The sequence below is a fragment of the Ahaetulla prasina genome, chromosome 2 (assembly GCF_028640845.1).
Source record: "Ahaetulla prasina isolate Xishuangbanna chromosome 2, ASM2864084v1, whole genome shotgun sequence".
Taxonomy (NCBI): Eukaryota; Metazoa; Chordata; class Lepidosauria; order Squamata; family Colubridae; genus Ahaetulla; species Ahaetulla prasina.
Genome location: NC_080540.1, coordinates 228,531,773 through 228,551,772, shown reverse-complemented (window position 1 = coordinate 228,551,772; position 20,000 = coordinate 228,531,773). Strand labels below are relative to the sequence as shown.

Here is a 20,000-nt window from a genome sequence, read left to right as displayed (position 1 = left end):
GCATCCGACATGCCCTCTCAGCGCCGTTCCACCCTGCGTCGAACGGCCTTGCTGAACGATTTGTTCGGAGTGCGAAAGAAGCGCTATCACGAAGCGGCCCCGGCGATTGGCAGGCACAATCGACGCATTCCTAACCGTCAACACAGGACCCCTGTGTGGCCACCGCCGCAGCCTAGCCGAGCTATTAATGGGGCGGAAGCTACGGTGCCCGCTAGACCGGCTACACCCGAACTACGTACAGGACGGGTTCAAAACAAAACCAGATAGAATCCGAGAGTTAAACATAGGAGACTCGGTGTGGGCACATAATTACAGCGACGGCCCTAACTGGAAGAGGGGGATAGTCATAGACAAAACGGGCCCCAAATCTTATCTAGTGGAACTAGACGATGGCAGAGTCTGGAGGCGCCACATAGATCAATTAAGAAACAGATTGAGCGATAAGGCAGAATTAGGCGAAACCAGCCCTGACTATGATTTAATTAACCCCACAGCTGACTGGAGCCGAGAACAAACAGAAAGCGTAAGCAAAGAACCAAACAGAGACTTATCTGAGTCAGGCGAGGTCCAGCGACACCCTCCGGTCCCTCTAGAGGACAGCAGGTCCGAGCGGGCGAATAATCCAGGGCCGGATGGCCGGGAGGAGGAGCTCAGAGGAACGAAAAGTCCCTCCGGCAGGCTCGACTCAACTCCAGAAAGTGAACTGCGCAGGTCCGGGAGAGTCAGGAGACGCCCCACGTACCTGCAGGACTACGTAGAGAAATAATATGCAAATATTGGCAAAGTGCCTTCTGGGAGGGAAGGAGTGTAATGTATTACTGTAAGTTTTGGCGGGAGTTTTAGGCGGGAAATATCTCGTCTCTGATTGGATGCAGCCTCAGGCTGAAGTGTATATAAGGAGAGGTTTTTCTCCAGAGTTTTGCTGGGTCACCCGTTATTAAAGAGCTGTTGTCACTAACCTGGTCTCCTGCCTCGTCAATACCCAAACTTAACACTTTTCATAGTTTTTCTCCCCTTCCCCCCAAAAAATTACTGGTGTAATTCCACGAATTAACTTGACATTTATACTATATTAATCATAGAGTATTTTATAACTGTAATGCCTGTGCTGCTGTTAATATTGAATAAATCTGTTTCTACTATATGCTCCAATATTTCTGGATTCCACAAATTCAGGAATAAACAACTGTGTATATTTTGCAAAGAGCCTTGGCTGAGGGAGAAACTATAAAGATAATGAATCTGAATGGGAAAAGAATAGACTGGATTATTCTTGAAATGTTCAATAAATTCATACATAAGATGAAGTAAGGGAAGTTTTCTGTTTTAAGAACCAAGATAAATACCTTTGTTCATATCTAGTACAGATAATCCTCATCTTACAACCATTCATTTAATGACTGTTTGAAGTTATAACAAGAGACTTATGACTGGTTTTCATACTTACGACCATCGCAGCAACCCCATAGTCACATGATCAAAATTTGGGCACTTGTCAATAGGCATATATTTATGGCACTTGCACTGTTCCAGGGTCATGTGATCATCATTTGTAACCTACTCATTCAGCCTGCTGCCCACAAACAAAATAAATGGGGGAAGCCAGTTTTGCTTAATGACCACATGATTCATTTACAACTGCAGTAATTAACTTAAAAACTGTGGCAAAAAGTCATAAAATGGTGCAAAACTCATTTAACAACTGCCCTGCTTAGCACTGGAAATTTGGGGCTCAATCGTGGTCATAAATCGAGGACTAACTGTATTTGAAAAGCTGGTCCAGATAAAACTACAGATTAGTCAGGCTAAGAGCACTATAATAGAGAGAATATCATAATACGGAGGAAGAGGACATTGCTAGTGTTAGGAACAGAAATGGATTCTGATAGAAAAGAGAAAAAATTACAGTAGGGAAAAATAAAATACAAGAGAGAAAAATAAGAACAAGAGCATAGATGATGCTATTAAAAGGCTCTCCAGAAAAGCTCAGTTTTTAATAACTTTCTAAAAATTACCAAGCAGGGGGCCACCCTGATCTCAGTGGGGAACCTATTTCATAGCAATGGCACTTCTATACAGGAGCAGCACCTTCTTGCTTTGCCACTCTCCCACAAGCCATCTGGAAATATTGGTCAGCAACACACTCTAACATGCCAGGCTGAATCCAACTGTAGCTGCCAAGCCAAGAAGGGCTTCATAGGGTGTCACCAATCCTTCAAATGTACTCAGAAGGGAACTGGTAAGAATCCATTGAATATGAGTGAAACATAAATTCAAATAAAGGTATATTATTGTATGGCTGATTGTAATTTGCAGATATTCTCTAAAGACAGCCCCATGTAAAACGTGCTGCAAAAGCTTATAGGGGTGAGCTACTGTTACTGATTTCTCCTGCACCCGGTAAAGATATAATTAGTGCATCTACTACTGAAGACCAGCAAACCTCCCCGCCCCGCCCCATCTTGTCATGGCATCACTTAGTGTTCAGAAAGGAGTCACCAGGAGTTCAGAAAGATAGTACCAAAGAAGACCCCCAGTGGATAAATAGCATCTCTGTCTTTAACAGAATAGCAGATTTGGAAGGGACCTTAAAGTTCTTCTAATCCATCCCCTCATTTGAACAGGAGACCCTATATTATTTCAGACAAATGGCTGTCCACTCTTCTTAAAAACCTCCACAATTTCTGAAAGCAAGTTATTTCACTGATTAAATGTTTGAACTGTTAGGAATTTTTTTTCCTTTTTCTAGCCTGGCTCTTCTCTTGATTAGTTTCCATCCATTGCTTCATGTCTTTCTTGGGTTCAAACCTGCACGGCTTCTTGGCACTGGAATAAAACATTAATACAATCACCAGAAGAGCGCCATGCTAGGAATAATTAAGATTCTGCACTGAGCCCTCAAACTCCCAGGCCTCTGGTAGAGCATCCAACACTGAGGAAGACACAGATCACCCAGAGAGATAAGAAGGGGATATTTCTTTCTGAGAAACAAAGAGAGAGATGGAATTTTCTCTGTCAAAATGTATGCCTTATCAGAACATCAGATTTTGGAGCCTCGGGACTGAAGACAAGACACCACCACTTTGAGCTGCTCTATCCTATGCAATTATGGACTGGGGTGACATGATAGTAGTATTACAGTATTTGAGAAGTTGCCACAGAGAAGAGGGGGTCAATATATTTTCCAAAGCACCAGAAGGCAAGACAAGAAACAATGGAGGGAAACTAATCAAGGAGAGAAGCAACCTGAAATTAAGGAGAAACTTCCTAACAGTGAGGACAATTAACCGGTGGAACAGCTTACCTTCAGAAGCTTCATCACTGGGGGTTTTTAAGAAAAGAGAGGACAGTCATCTGTCTGAAATGGTATGGCTCTCCTGCTTGAGCAGGGGGTTGGACTAGGAAACCTCCACGGTCCCTTCCACTTCTATTCTGATTGATTGAAAAAAAGAATACTAGAATCAGTATCTGATTTTGTACTAAACCCAATAACCCTAAAAGTTTCATTGCATACAAACATTTTACAAATCTCATGCGAATCCTGCAACAGCAGCAATGAAGTAAAATGGCCACAACCTTGAAACAAATTGTGCTTCCACAATATCTCCCTTTTAAGTGTTATGCATACTTTTCAAAAATTTACCCAAAATTACCAGTCACTTTCCTGACCTAGGCAATATCTATGATCTGACACTTGTTCTTGCACCTTTGGCTGTAAGATGTATTGGTTTCTGCCAAAATCAGCCTCATGACCCCAGACTATACAAACTATACAAACCACATAAAAATATGTGATATCACAAAAGCAACATTACAGTGTAGCCAATGGCCTTAAAACACTGTCTCACAATCAAAATCCAGACATGTTGGATTCTATTAACAGCTTAGTCTCAACGCCTGAGGGCAAAGCTAACAGGATCAGGATCTTTCCACAAAGCTAACAGGATCAGGATCTCAGATGGGATACTGAAGCCATGACAGAGAAGGAATTGCCCTAAGAATTAGCTGCCGCAATTATCACTGAAGCAATCACTTCCACACAGCCAGCATTTTTGCCCTCCTCATCTTTTAAAAATTAAATCCCATCCACCTGTGATAGTCTTCACCACCATCATTCATGCTGTGTCCTTGCATTTCTTTAGTAAACTGCCGTAATCAAACCATTTCTTGACTCTGAATGAACTGGCACTTCGTCTAGCTAACCAATAGATGGGAGCACAAAAAGCAACCATTACCCAGAGTCTCAATGCAGAAATTGGAGCAAGTTACAGGTAGTCTCCTTCTTCATTACCCCAATTGTGATTAAAATCTTGGCCACTGCGTGAATTGGTCAGTAATCGAGTGTCACATGACTCCCATGTAACCGCTTCACTCAACAACCCCAATCCTGACTGTTAAGAAGATATTTACATTTAGCAGCTGGAACAATGGGGTTGTTCAATGAGCCAGAACACACAGTTATAGTTGATTGATTGGAAAGTGCTGGCTCCCTGCATGAGGCAACCTGCATTGTGACTGGGTGTGGTGGATGTGGAGGGGGGAGTTTCCCTTTTCCCCCGCCTTTTTCTTCCATGCACCCTGTGTGCTCTGTGATTTACCTCATGATGCTCCTCTTTGCCTGGCTAGCTAGTCTGCTGTATATATTGATGTAAAATATTGTGTCAGCATCTCTGACTACATTTGGACACCTGCTGCGCAATTCCCTGACACCAACACTCCCAGTTGTTGCAGTTGTTAAACAGTTGTGCGGGTCATTAAGCAAATGGAATCTCAGTTACAGAGTGGACTGAGTGGACTCCGGGGGCAAGAGCCCTGGATGGCTTCACTTAGGAACTGAAAATCCTCCACGCTGAAATCTAAGCAGGATTTTCAGCCCCTGAAGGAGAGACACTCACAAGCAGCCAGTGTCAAGCCTCTCTGGGCCTCCCCCACAATCCTGAGGCACACGCTCTCCTCTTACCATGCTGCCTCTCTGCTCAGGAGTTAAAAGTCCCTGAGCAAAGAGACACTTGCATGTTGGCCTGTGCCAGGCTCCCTAGGGCCTTTTAACCGTCTGAGAGCCGTCTTACCTTACCAAGCTGCCTCTCTCTTTGAATTTCCACTCGCTCTCCTCTCTAGGGGCCGGTTGAAAGAGAGGCATGCCGAAGGATGTCAGCTCCCCTCTGCGCGTAGAAGGGAACTCCTTCAGCAGGGTGCTGGAATGGAGCTCAGATCTTCCGTGTCAGCTCCAGGCAGGGGAGAACCTCTCATCAGTGTGACATGGAGGGATCTGAATTCAGTGCTTTTGATTATGCAGAAGGGAAGAAAAGATTGGAAAGTAAAGTGTTTTCCTTTGTAGCAGGTCTCTGGGCCATTTCCAGATCTATATTTTGGATGCTAGATACCAAAAGTCATATCCCTTGATAGCAAAAGACATATCCCTAGATACCAGAAGTAATAAAAGGGCCAGCTTCTGTTTGATAAGTAAGATAATGTTTGTATTCTACACATTAAAAAGCTCTAAGGGAGTGGTAGTGACTCACTCTCAGATTAAAATTGCAACTTGAGACTCCTGTCACTCATTTCCTTGTTATATTTTATGATTAATTATCACCCATTTATAAACTTGTCAGCTTTGGGTCTATAGCCATTAAAAAAAAAGATGATTGACAGATTACAGATGTGTGGCTTTTCAGCCAATGAGCCCTGTGTGACTTCTAAATTACTAGTATTTCCTTTCCTGATCTGTTTTCAACACATATGGGTCTGACTGAATAATATAAGCCATGCAGATCTTGTGTATTGAACTGCCAAGTTACAGCTCAACCTTGTACACTGCTCTGAAGTTCTCAAATCTATTTCTGAAATTTTCGAATACATGACAACTGTTTCTTTCCCCCAACGGTTCTGGTTTGCCATATGAAAGCAATTGCAAACATTTACAAAGCAAGATCTGCCTCTCTGAAGACATACAGCATTTCCCATAATGTTTGTTTTGTGGGACAACCTTTTCTAACTTGATGTTCTTCAAATGTGTTCAGGCTACAACTCTCCAAATTCCCAACTAACATGCATTTTGGTTGTGTTAGCTGGGGATCTAGAGTCCTAATTCACATACAGGATGCTCAATTAGAAATAGTAAGGTTATGGTAGGAATAGTAAGCTATTAACATGCTACATTTTGTTGTTTAATGATATATATTTATTGTACTTATTTCAGATAATAGCTTCATTAAGATGGCAATTTGAATACAGTATATTCATCTATCCAGGAAAAACTTCATCTTGGATTTTATTTTCCTTTCCCAAAGAAATAGTTACATGATTGTGTTTTTGCTGATATAGGACATTGACCCATTAATGCATTAATGGTTAACACCTTCTTAACACTAATGAAAGCAATTACTGGGAATAGTTTTTTATACAGTACCAGCAAGATTGTGTTCTATGTAAAATAAAAATTCTTGGCTTTCCACCATAAATAGAAAAAATACAAGTGAAATTCAGAATCTGATTGATCAGCAGTGTCTCTTAGCTAAATCAGAGCTAAAATAAATCTGATCTCTGGATCAACTGTACTAGAAGGTAAATCCCGCTGAACTCAGAAAGGCTTCCCTTTTAACATCTCAGGCATTACGTGCAATTATTTTGTCCATCCTTCATTCAGTTCTATGGTCTGCTTTTAGGGTTAAATAGGGACTGAGTCCTGGCATTTTCACTTGTTTTTCAATTGATTTCATTGGATTCCAGCATTTCTGTGTGGGAATCAGGGGAAGGAAGAAGTGTTGTACTACCTATGCTTGCAGTAGGTAATTCTTCTACTACAATAGGTCCCCCAAGAAGTGCTAAGGCTTAATCAGAATTGAGAAAGAAGCATCCCATTAATCTCAGGAGCAACTTCATAAAGACTCAACATGTGGTCCAGCCCTATTTGTTGGTTGCAGGCCTGCCAGAGGAGTTCAACATTGGATCGGGATAACCATAATTCTCAATTTGGTCTGTGGAATGTGCCAGGGCTGCATCTGGATTGAAAGGTATCCCTGTGTAAGGTGGAACTATGCCAGTAAGACAAGGTGTGATATTATAGCCAACCTGCTTAGCTAGCCAGTATTCTTTCCAATCTTGCAAAGGCATAGATGGAAACACTTCTCGTGAGGATTCACTTCTAAGAGGTCCATTGCTAAAGTACCAGGGAGAAGGCAACCCAGAATTCACTACACTTGTGGAACCTATCACACTTGGAAATATATTACCGGCTTGCACACCACAGAAATCAGAAGCCTCCCAGGAGAACGCTTGGTGAGACTTCGATTTGCACTTGAGGTAGCAATAAGACCAGGGGTGTCAAACTCAATTTCATTGAAGGCAAGCCCACATGCGCGCTCCCGATTCTGAACCTGTAGTGAAGGTAAGTGGAATCCACTACTGCCTGCAACCCTCTGTCAGCGAAAACGAAGCCTGGGAGGACGATGTGTTTCTGGCTCTTATGCAATGGTGTGTTGCTCCTGGTTCGGTCTGGTTCTTGTGAACTGGTAGTAAAAGCGGTGGGAGGCTCCACCCACCCACCCAGACATCATCATGGATGATCTGCGCATGCGCAGAAGAGTGTGTGTGTGTGAGCGAAGCGAGTGCGCACGCATGCTCCCGTGCAACCTGCAGATGGCTTCCTGCAACCCTCTGCCAGCAAAAACAGAGCCTGGGAGGGGCTCACACAACCTTCCTGAGCTCCGTTTTCAACTGCAACAGCTTCTTGCAACCCTCTGCCACCAAAAATGAAGCCCCGGGAGGGATGCTGCGGACCTCCTGAACTCTGTTTTCGTTGGCACAGGCACCACAGGCTCATTCTTTGCTGTTTTCAAGGCGGGCCCGTGGGCCAGATCTAAGCACCCCACACATCGGATCCAGCTCATGGGCCTTGAGTTTGACACCTCTGAATAAGACCCTTCCTGAACTATATCTATGGCCACCTGTGATCTCTCCGAGTTTCAGTAGCAGTTTGATCCACACTAGAACTTAGGCTACTCATAGAGGTTGGGAATGTCTGTAGAAAGGTGGTTATGGAAAGTAGTTGATAAGTAGTTTTACTCTACTTTTTCTAGAAGAATCTGTGATATCCCTGACCTTGCAACAGTATCTACAGCTACCAGGCTCATACTCTTCTACACACACTGAACACATGGTAGAACACATGATGTGGCAGGAAGAGGAAGAGGAAGAGGAAGAGGAGGAGGAAGAGGAAGAAGAGGAGGAGGAGGAGGAGGAAGAAGGAGGAGGAGGAGGAAGAGGAGAAGGAGAAGAAGAAGGAGAAGGAGAAGGAGAAGAAGAAGAAGAAGAAGAAGAAGAAGAAGAAGAAGAAGAAGAAGAAGAAGAAGAAGAAGAAGAAGAAGAAGAAGAAGAAGAAGAAGAAGAAGAAGAAGAAGAAGGAGAGGTGTTTGTTTTATGAAGTTTTATTATTGGAGGAGAAATAACATTAGCTGCTGTGCAGGTGTCTTGATCACAAATTGCTGGCCCCAAATGACTGTTTTAGGTTCTTGGATCTCTTTTGAGATCAGAACTGATTTATCTTCAAACAGAAAATATATTGGAGGCCCATGAAACTGAGACAGCTCCAATAAATATTATTTTACTTTTTCTGTTATTTTTTTCTCTCAACTGCCTACTTAGCTGGTAGCTGTGTTTTCTAACCTGAAATTATTAGGTTTTTTTAGGAAAATAATGAAACTGGATTAAAATTCATATATAACATTTAAGTACAAATACTGAGGCATTTATTGTATCTGTTAAGCTACAATAAATTTATCTCCTGCCCCACCAGTTTGGTTTATTACAATACCATTAGAAAGGCATATATATTTGTAAATACAGAATCAGGATTTGTTATCTTTGGCTAATGAATCTGAAGCATTTTTTCTTTGTTTTTACAAAAGAACTGCTGGGTTTCCCAGTATCTCTATTAGCCACTAGAGGCCACTGCCACACGTGGCAAAGTGGCTTGGCTTTCCAACTCTCTATTTGAATCTGGAGTAGGAGTATAGGGCTGTTTACATGGAATGATATGGGATGAGAAAAATGGATGCTACTACAGTAGACTATTGTGTAAAAAAAGATTCAGGAAGAAAAACACATTCTGCAGAATGAAAAATAGAACATTTAAAGTCCCTTTTCAGATCATATTTTATAAGTAAATGAGCCCTTTCTCTTCGAGAAACCTACCTTTGGCACTTACCAATGTGACTACATTACAGAAAGAAGTTATTGTCTTATCTAAGATTGAAGTATTGGGTAATGCTACATGGAGTCCTCAGGTTACAATGGCAATTGGGATTGGAATTTCTTTCACTAAGCAATGCAGTCATAAAGCATGACATCACATGAACACATTGCTTGGCAATGGCAATTCCAGCAGTCACAGTTGCTATTGTTAAATGAGGACTGTGTGAGTCATTAAATGAGGGCCTCATGTGATCATGACTTCTGACTTCCTACCAGCTTCCCCACTGACATAGTTTGTGGGAAGGTGGTAGGACACATTGGAAATCGCCATCACATGACTGTAGGGACACTAGAAACTGGAACTCGAGAAAAGAAGAAATGCCTCTCAATAGTATATGGAATGGACATTTTTAAAAACCAAAGGCCATTTTTGGCTTTTTTCCTACATCCCAGCAAAGCTTTGGAGAAGCTGGAAGAGGCAGGAATTGCAGTTAAGCTAATCACAATATTTGTGCTTCCTTAATCACTAATAAGCACTTTTTTATTAGATAACCAAAAATTTCAACATACAAATATTTTGAAATGACCTCAGTTGGATCTGGGCACAGAAAGATTCATTTAATTCTTATAATATAAACACCTATGTCCACGTACATGCTGGTTTTGCACATAATTCTTTACCATAAACTACGGTTTAGACAGCATAGCTACTGGGTTCAAATACCAGGCTGAGCAAGACCAAATAAAACGCGTTATGACTTAGTATGGCATGCGAACCTAGTCCTAATGAAATAGGAATTGAAAATCAAGTCTTCTGATGCGATTTTCAACATGGTAGCCACTATATTACTCTGGTTTTCTTTTATGTGAATGTATTTTTCAAGTGAAAATAATTCAATTAGTAATGCATATATGTGAGAATGCAATATATGCAATTATTTAAACTTTATTTACTTTGAACTTACCTTTGCACTTAAAATAAATATAAACCAATGTTCAAGTAATAGCTAGGTAAAAAAGACAGGATGTTTCATGGACTGCCTCACTGCATACAAACTATTCCAAATATCAACTGAAGTCACTATTCCATCTATATTGAAGTCAAGAAAATGATAGGGCCTTGTCTGTTATGGAAACCTTACTTTAGGAATTTAGTTCAAAGGGAATCTCACCTGGCTCCATCTCTATTGTTTCTCTGTCATCTTAGATATTTTAAAAATCAGTCATGGTTTTTTTTTAATGTCTAGTTCTAATTGATGGCTTGAGGTGCTCATTTCTACCTTGGTTATTTATCTTTTTCTACACTGTCAATGTGCCTTGAATTAGTCTTGACTTTTGATGACTAGTTCCCTCTGATTTTCAGAAGTGGGTTGCCATTGCTTTCTTCCTAAGGCTGAGAGAGAATGACTGGCCCAAAACCCCGAGCCAGCTTTATACCTAAAATGAGACTAGAGATTAAGCTCTGTGGTTTCTAACTGGTATCTTAGTTACAACCAAACTGGCTCTCTACTACTTTGAGTCATTTTTAAAATACTCACCAGTATTTTGCAAAGCAGAAAACAAAGGAAATGCCAGGGAAGGTAAAGAGAAGCTTTACCTTCTCTTATTAAATATTCTGAGAATATGTAGGACTTTAAAAAAAGATCTATTGTGTACATGCAATTGTATTAAAAAAATATCACCAGGCAATCATCACCATGTAATCTCTATTTGGTGTTCACTTCAACCCAGTTTCTATCACGGTTTGCTTGTTAGTCTTCAGCCTGACTGAAAATCAGCAGTTAGCTGAAAGAATTATAGATGGCAGACTTCCTAGACTATTTACTGGGTAAACAGCCTGGCAAAAGACTTAGTCCAAAATGTGGAATAGAGATGAGAGACCTTTAGTAATGTCTCCAGCCTTGATCTCATTCCTCTTTGTAAACAAGGCTACATTCCTACAGTGGTCTAGCACTAGTTATTAGAGTTAGCTCACTTTGACAGACTAATGATAATATATGCCCCCCACCCCCAAAAAGATATCCACTGATTGCCCTTAGTGTGCTTAGCCATCTTTTTAAAGTGAAACTCGTTTTGAAATTGTTTGTGCCTCATTAGGTTGCCTCAGTCTCAGCAAAGGAGAAATTTGCTTTAATGGCATTGTTTTGAATTGCTGAGGGAAGAATCTATCAACTGCAAGGTGCCCTGCTGCTGAACTCAGCCAAAAGACGGTTAATAACTCCAGCAGATGTTTTAGCTTTTTAGGCCAACCCGAGTTCTTCCTTCTTTTTTTTCAGAATCATTTGCCAATATGGTACAAATCCACAACTCAGAGTTGCTAAAGGAAAAAGAAAAACCTTTAATCCATTATTGGCAATTATTTGCCAATAAATAATTATTTGCCAAGAGAACAAAAAGGGAATCCTAAAAGTACTGTTTACACTTTCAGGATTAACCCTTTAAGGACAAAAGCAATAGAAAAAAAAGGGGAAAACCAATTTTCTCAGTGATCTTTAGTTTGTAATGAGTTATTACTGAAAGAGGAAATTGTATTCTTATAAATCATATTTCCCCTTTATCTTTTATATCACCGAACAACCGTCCCCCCATCACTACTTTAATAGTGTTTTGAACTAACTCTAGCAATAATCCAGATCCATGTTAAGTTTGTTGCGTGGCTCTTGCTTCTTTAGCAAATTGCTCTGGATTCAACTGAAAGATTGATTAAGTGCATGTCAGTCAGTTTTATATTTATTTCAGTGGGACTTAAGCACATCTATATTTGTCAGTATTGGGATGCCTTTGGATTAAGGATTACTGTACCTGTGAGGGCTGACTAGCAAAATTTTCAACTCTCTAGCAAAGTACTGTTGATCTTTTGCAGCAAACCAAGTAGAAAATTAAAAAGCAAAGTTGCTTTCCTAAAGTAGTACTGAACTGGTCAGCAGTTGGTTATTCTGTCATCTAGTTTAGGATAGACTCTCTTTGATTCTCTGCATTAAGCTGCTATATTCCTATAGCACTGCTTGGTTTTAAGTGCTCTGACCTTCACAGTTTTGCAATATTAGATATGTGCTTTATAAATACTTCAATATTATTGTGTGCATAAAGTACAAAAAGCCATGACTGTATAGTGTCAGCACTTTCATGTCGACTCAAAAGTCTTGATTATATTTACATTTCAAGTATTTATTTAACTTTAAGCTATATCATGACTTTGGGTAGAATACAATATAAGGCAAACAGTACACTATCAAACAATACAAAAAAACATCTGGAGAAAGTCAGCAGAGTCTAAGAAGCAATTATCCTTCAAAGGGTCCACCACCCACTCTAGCCAAAGTCTGGGGGGAGAGCCAGGTTTAAAATAAGGTCAAGGTAAATGTCATACAAAGCTCTGGAAGAATACTGTTCCAGAGGCCAATATTAAGTTCTTATTAATAGAAATAAATATTAAAAGTTACTATAAACCAGAGCTTAAGTAATAGGAATGATGATAAAAAATCCAGTGCATCAAATTTATTATAACTGCATGAGGTATAGATTATGGCAAAATTCAAATTTTAGTGACAAGTGTATGAAAAATGTATTAGAAAACACTCTGTGGCATATAAACCCTTGTCCCTTGGATTAATTTTTTGTGGCAAGAGATCAACTTTTCCAAAAAAAAGCCGCTGTGATAAATTCTCATAGAAAAACTAAGAAAAAAAAAATTTCTAGATCCTATATCAAAGGTCAACCAAAAAGGCAAAATTGTTTCTTGTGAGATTGCTATATTATTATCAAACACCAGGACTTGTTACTTTCCCCCTGCATTCATTTTATTTCATATCACTTAAGTACATACTGAAACCAACCAAGATCTGCTCAATTCACTTGGGTTCTGTGAACAGGCTGATTGATTTGCAGGATTCTAGTTGAAACTCTCTTTTAGATGTGAATCCAGAGTCTTTATATACTGTAAACATTTAATTATCAAATAAAACTGCTCATTCCCAGATAATGTGAGAAAGAAGTGGTGAGGATAATAAATGCCTTAAACTACCTTTGCTGTCCTATAAAATCAAGATGACAAAAATACTAATTAAATGCTTCCATATGAAGGTTTTCAATAATAAATGTTAACTCTGACTACATATGGAGAATACTTGAAATGGTACACGCCAAACACTTAATAAATATATTCCAAGATAGACAACTGTGAATTACCATCTGCTGAAATCAGCCTTATTGACTATATGTGAGAGATTTTTTTAATGTAATGGAATAGCCAGTAATGTGCTTTATAAGGAAAAAAACATATATAATAGGGTTTTCATTCATTTGCCTTCTTGAAATGTTGATGGGAAACTTACTGATGCACTGATAGATGAGAAACACATGCAGATAAAATGTAGCCTTCTTAAAATATGAAAGGGGAAAAGCACAGACAGGTGCTTTATTAACAAAACAGCATTCACAGCACAGTCATTCCGTTCTTCTGCTTCAGGAATTTCTGAAATGTAAATAGAAAGAAATATTTCTATAAATCCTAGAGAACTGCTTTCTTATACTGTTCAGCTCTTAATTGCACTAGTCAACTGGTATCATTTATTCTGAAGAAATCATTAGTCATTGCAAATAAAGAAAACATGTAAACAAACAGAGCAAACAATACTCAATGTTCAGACACAAAGTTAAAATTAAGTTTACTAATTAAATAAGCAGCTAATAATTCCATCTTCAGATGATTGGATATTTGCCATTAGCTTTATTGCCAAGCCAAAATTGCAATAGACACCTTGTTTATGATACCTTGGGTTGTACAAAACAACTACCATAAAGCCCATTTTTTCTAACTTTCCCCTAAATTGAGTACTTTCCTTAAAAATTCCAACAAATTTTTTACAGACACCATTATAAATATTGGGTAGAATCTTCTTTGGGAAGGTCATATAAGCACACAGGTTGTTCCTTTCAGATAAGCAGATGGTATGAACTGAGTAAAAGGATCTTAATTGTCTTCTTCAAAGAAACAAAGAATATCTTACACCTGTGTCTTATAGAATAGAATAGAATAGAATAGAATTTTTTTTTTATTGGCCAAGTGTGATTGGACACACAAGGAATTTGTCTTGGTGCATATGCTCTCAGTGTACATAAAAGAAAAGATACGTTCATCAAGGTACAACATTTACAACACAATTGATGGTCAATATATCAATATAAATCATAAGGATTGCCAGCAACAAGTTATAGTCATACAGTCATTATGGTCTGAGAGGAAACTGTTGGAAGAAATATCCAACTGGTTCAGTTCTAAAACCCTGGAGAAAGACCCTGGAAACATGGAGGCTGATTGGAAAGATGGTTTAATAGTGAAGCAGAACCATCAATCACATGGTTTTAGGCAGCTGACTAAGTAGAGAGAGAGGTATTTATACCCTCTCTTGGGTCTTGCCCTTGAGATTCCTGTTCCAGAAATGTATTCTATTGGCTGTAGTCAGACTCCCATGGGGCCATGTGGGGTCATATTTGTCTGAATCAAGTTTAGTTGAAGCCTGGAGGGTGATGCAATGGGTGATTGTGCCTGGTGATGTGTTGAGCTCTGCTGATATATTATGTCTTGGCGGGTCATGTCTTAATCCCGTCATCCTGGAGCTGAAGGTCTTTTGTCTTGTAGATAGGCTGGCCCAATCTTTCTCAATGGGCACTATTATCTGCTGGGGGCAGGGAGCTGGAGCTGAGTTTCCCTTAAGATTTCCATTTCTCTTTTAGGGGAAATATAATATTTTGCGTTTTTAAATATTTCTCAAAATATTTCATTCTTCCAGGAGGGGTGACGTCTCTCAAAACTAAGCAAAGTCATGGGACTACAACACACACATATACACAAAATATTGCCAGGATGTGTTTGTGCCATGGTAGGTATAATCTCAAAGTCTCAATACAGTTGATCTATGGGGAGCAGTGCTCCTCAATCTATCCCAGTTAATCTCCTCCTTTACTTATATTTCTTATTACAGCAATGTCCCTTAGTCATTCTCTGGGCCTTTTCCTTCTGCTGAGTTTAAATGCTATCCAATCATCCATGACTCAGCAGAAAACACTGGAGTGGCATTTACTGTTGCCACTGCTGATCCCCAGCCTGCTTCCCTTGCATCTGTTGTAACTCATTGCTCTCCAGATCAGATACCTGCAGGACATGTTAAATAAAGCAACTGGTTTAACGTTGTTGCTGTGCTACCTTCCCCCTCCAGACATTGCCAACTAGTGGGAAAATATCCATAAGTGCCAATAGAAGAGAACTTCTAAGTCTTCAAAGAAAAACAAAGTCTAGTTGCCTCCTGAAAAAGCACACTTGGGACCTGGATGACTGAGAATCTCCACAGACATTTAGCTATGCACTTTGGGATGAACACCCTTCAAACGATGTGGGAATATGAATGGATTTCCAGAAAAAAATTGCAGACTACAGGAACCGTTTGCACGTCAGTTTGAGATGCAGACAACACAGACTCATCCCCAACAGCCTGCGCCTGTCTCCAACAGTGAAGGGAAACAGGGCAGAAAACATCCTGTAGCCAAGAAGGCTCTAATATAGATTAGCACTACTCAGGTGACCATGAGGACAGACAGAGATAAACCTCCAATACGCTCAATGACTCTCTAAAAGAATGCAAATGACCAACTATCTGCAAGGAATATAAATCCTTCCATTCCCCACCATCCAGTCAGAGCTGAAGAAGCTTCTTGGATGAGAAGAAAAATGTCTTCAAAGAAAAATAAGGAAGTCCAGTTGCCGCCTAAAAAAGCACATTTGGGAATGAGACAACCATGACCTGGATGACTAAGAATCTCCATAGACAATAGAAGAGAACATTTGTAACTCAGGTTAACAGTAACAGTAAGCCACAGCCTAATTGAGGACCCACCAAGATCATTCCCACTAACACCGACGGGGCAAGGCACTTGTATATAAACCGAGAGTAAACACCATTCCCTTCTAGCACTGATGATGTTACACAGTTGGGTAATAAAATGTCTGCAAGAAAACAACCAAGCTCAGAGAGTACCAAGGACCCCACATATCCATAAATCACTACAATGAAATAAGAATGGGTCAAGTCTAAAATCTCTAAACTTCTGTGACTTATCTCCCAATTAATAAAGATTAAGCCCTGGGAAGCGACAATAATCATAAGAGGAAGCAAGTCTTATGCTCAAGCAAAGAGTCCCATGAAAATACTTACAAATGTCAGGTCCCTCTAGTTAGGGGAAGGGGAGAAACGGGACAAGAACAGAATAACTTCAATATCATTTTACTGTTTCTCATCTGCTTTGTGAGTGACATACTTTTCAGCTTTCTGCAAAACTTCCATTCTCCAGCCAGTGAGGAACATTCTACTTTGCTCTTTCATGTCACAGTTGAGAGGAGGTGAAATGAGTGACTTGATTTTTCTTAGCTTCTTTTTAATGCAGCCAAAGGTGATTACCTCAAAGGTAATCCTTCCCTCTTTTTTAGATACCACTCAGTACACAGTTTTAGGCAGCAAGTTACTTTCTCCCTTAAAGATACAGATGAAGGGCAGTGTTAACCTCTTCTCCTCAAAAGGAAGAGGAGCAACAGAAGAAGGAAGAAAAAGTTTGGCCAATATGTCCTTATTGAAAATGTTCACCAATTGCACAATCAAAAGAGCAGCAAAATGCTTTGCTGTGGTCAATGAGCTAGAAAATTGCATGTTCAATGTAAATGGATGTAAAAGACGAAAGATTTACATAATCTGAAGAGAAACCAGAGTATTGGCTACGCTATAGAATTAGATAAATGGCAAAAGCTTTGGGATAGAAATTATAAGCTGACAATGGCCACTGCATATAAGGAAAACTTATATAAAATGTTCTATAGGTGTCATTTGGCATTGGCAAGATTAGCAAAGATGTCTAGAAATATGTCCACCAAATGTTCAAAATGCATTCAGATACCAGGTACTTATTATCATATGTGGTGGACATGTATGAGAGCAGAAAATATTGGATGAAAATATATATTTGTTTGGAAAAGATGATTAAGCAGCACATAGATTTAAAGTAAGAAATATTTTTGTTAGGCATAAGGCCAGAAAGTTTTGATAAAGGGACTATATACTTAATACCTCATGTATTGACAGCAGCGAGAATTGTATTTGCACAATATTGGAAAAATGAGGATACCCCACCAGACGAAAACATAATTTGGAAAATATTGGACTGTGCAGAGATGGATACACTGACATTAAAAATAAAAGATAAAGGAGATACAGAGTATTACTCAACATGGGATATGTTTTATCAGTGGTTAGATATGAGAGAAAGAAGTTAGAAGAAGAAAGATTATTGTTATGTGTATGTAAAAGATGAACGTTATGTATGACTATAAGTATGCCAGTATAATTAATAGAAGCACAAATAAATTAATACAATTATAATTGTTATAATTACTACATATATTATTATTATTATTATTACTGTTACTATATTTGTTTTTTCGCTAAAATGAAATACCTGGACAATACACTGTTTTCAAAATATTTCAAAATATTTATATATAAATAAATAATATATTATAAAAAATGTAAACGGATGTAGTTTGGCCTAGCTAATTACTTTGATGCTGCTCTAACTAGTATTTTTAATTTTGATTCCTGTTTGAGAACCAGCTGTTCTGTATTTAGAAATTTTTTATTAAGGCAGTAAGATGTAGCATGGATTTTATTTTACTAGAAGATTCAAGGGGCAGGAAAGGGTAAAGCTGCTTTGGAGAACATCCCTTTTTTTACTGCCAGAGGTATTTTTAAGAAGTTAAAATACAGAATAATTGAAGGAGATTGTGTTTGCTTGGTGGGGAACGATGTTCTTAACTGCAAAGAGTAAATTTGCAACAGAGGTGAGGGATAACTTTTATTTATTAAAAGGGAAATGCAAATACAAAGAAGGGGTGGAAAAAACATATACACAGAGTCTTCCTTTAGGGTCCTATCTTTCGTCTTTTATGAGAAGATAAAGCTGATCAAATATACCCAGCAAAAACAAAGGGCGTAGAATCAGAGATCCTTTCTGAATAGAAAATAGTAGGATTTCAGAACAAAAATGAACTTCCTAGCTTAATGATTTTCTTTCGGAAGAGGCCTTTCCTCACTGTAAGTAACTTATACTTACTTATAGCACCCAACTTTCATTGGGCCATTATAAAAACAGTGAGAACAGGCTTCATATCGTCGTGACAATGGATGTGGAACTAGAAAATGCTATTATTCTCTAGTAAGAGAATGACCTAATGTTTCTGTTTGCTTTTTTCTGACAAAGTCAGGATTCCATAGGTATAGGGAAATTGATGAACATTATCTTTTCTCATTTTTTAAATTTCAATTACCTTCTCATGATAGCAGGTGCTATCTCTCTTCTATGACTGAGACCTGGCAACTCCTTCCCTCTGAGGCTGCTGTGGCTTGGGCTTTCACACAGAAATGAAGGAAAGATCAGGAAGCAATCATTCAGTGCAATACATCAACATCAAGCAGGAGTATAATGAATCCACATGCCAGATGACCAAGAAGAGAATAAGTCCACTTATTCAGGAGATGGTACCTGTGAGTGAGGTGAGGAGGGTCATCTCCCATCAGAACAGATGTTTTTGATGCAGCCCTAACTTTAATCAAAATACTCTACAACTGTGGTAGTCAACCTGGTTTGTACCACCCACTAGTGGGCATTCCAGCTTTCATGGTGGGCGGTAGGGGTTTTATCTGATACTGAAGCACTTTCCTTTTTTTTTAATTTAATTGACTTTTTAAAAAATTTTCATAGGATTATTTAAAAACATTTTCATTAGGTTTTCATAAAATTCCCTGTGACAATTTAAATTTCTGAAAATATACTATTTGTATCGCCCGCGCATAAGTTTAGTTCACGTTACGTAAGTGAAACTAAATGGCGCTATAGTGTGACTGCAAACAAAAGAGCCTCATCCCAGAATAGCTCGCACATCTCTCCCCACACCACCCAGCTGTAACAGACAAGCAGAGCTGGTAACCGGCGCCCCCCCCACCCCAACCCTACTTTATAAATCACCATTACTGTGGAACCGGTGGGTGGGTAGAAAATTTTACTACTAACAGAGATACAAAAGTGGGCGGTAGGTATAAAAAAGTTGACTACCCCTGCTCTACAACCTGGCTTTTCACAACAGCCTAATTAGAAGACAGGGAGGGCTAAAAATATGATTACAAAAATTCATTTCCCCCTAACAGAGAATCCTTAACAGAGAATTTAATAGAGAGTTCAGAATGTAAAATTATTGAAGCAAAGTGGAGATTTTTCTCGAGTAGCTTGAAGAATGCTATTGCTACACTTGACAATTATTGATGTTGCTAGGTAAGACTTTGGGAATACAATCGGAGGGTGATTCTGTTATCATTGGCCATGGCTTCTTGGCTGTATGACTTCCAATGGCATCAGCCACTACAGCAGGGCTGTCAAACTCCCAGCCCATGGGCCGGATGTGCCACGTACTGGCCACGCCCACACCGGATTTAGCGAAGGGGAGGAAAGTCCCAATACATTACATGACACAGCTATGACATGAGTTTGACACCCCTGCACTACAGGCTAATGATTTTATGTTAAATACAAGTAAGTTTTATAATTTTCATTTAAAAAGTAACTTTTGTATTTCATTGGATTTAGCTGAAGGATATTGCAAAAAATGAAGGTTAACTTGCCACATATATTTTTCAGATTTTTATTTTGAATGTCAAGACCACTGTGAAAGAAGTAATTATTATGTAAGTAGTGAAAAACCTTACGGGTTT

The 20,000-nt window shown here is 39.2% G+C and overlaps 1 long non-coding RNA gene across 1 annotated transcript in view; it reads right to left on the bottom strand.

The window, feature by feature from the left end:
* Nucleotides 1–5,087: 5,087 nt before the first annotated feature.
* Nucleotides 5,088–20,000, bottom strand: part of LOC131191051 (uncharacterized) — a 23,440-nt gene continuing 8,527 nt past the window's right edge. The window contains exons 4-6 of the long non-coding RNA XR_009153409.1: nucleotides 18,563–18,643; nucleotides 13,527–13,666; nucleotides 5,088–5,281 (exon numbers count right to left, since the gene is read on the bottom strand). This is a non-coding gene — a long non-coding RNA (uncharacterized LOC131191051). The remainder of the gene's footprint in view (nucleotides 5,282–13,526; nucleotides 13,667–18,562; nucleotides 18,644–20,000) is intronic.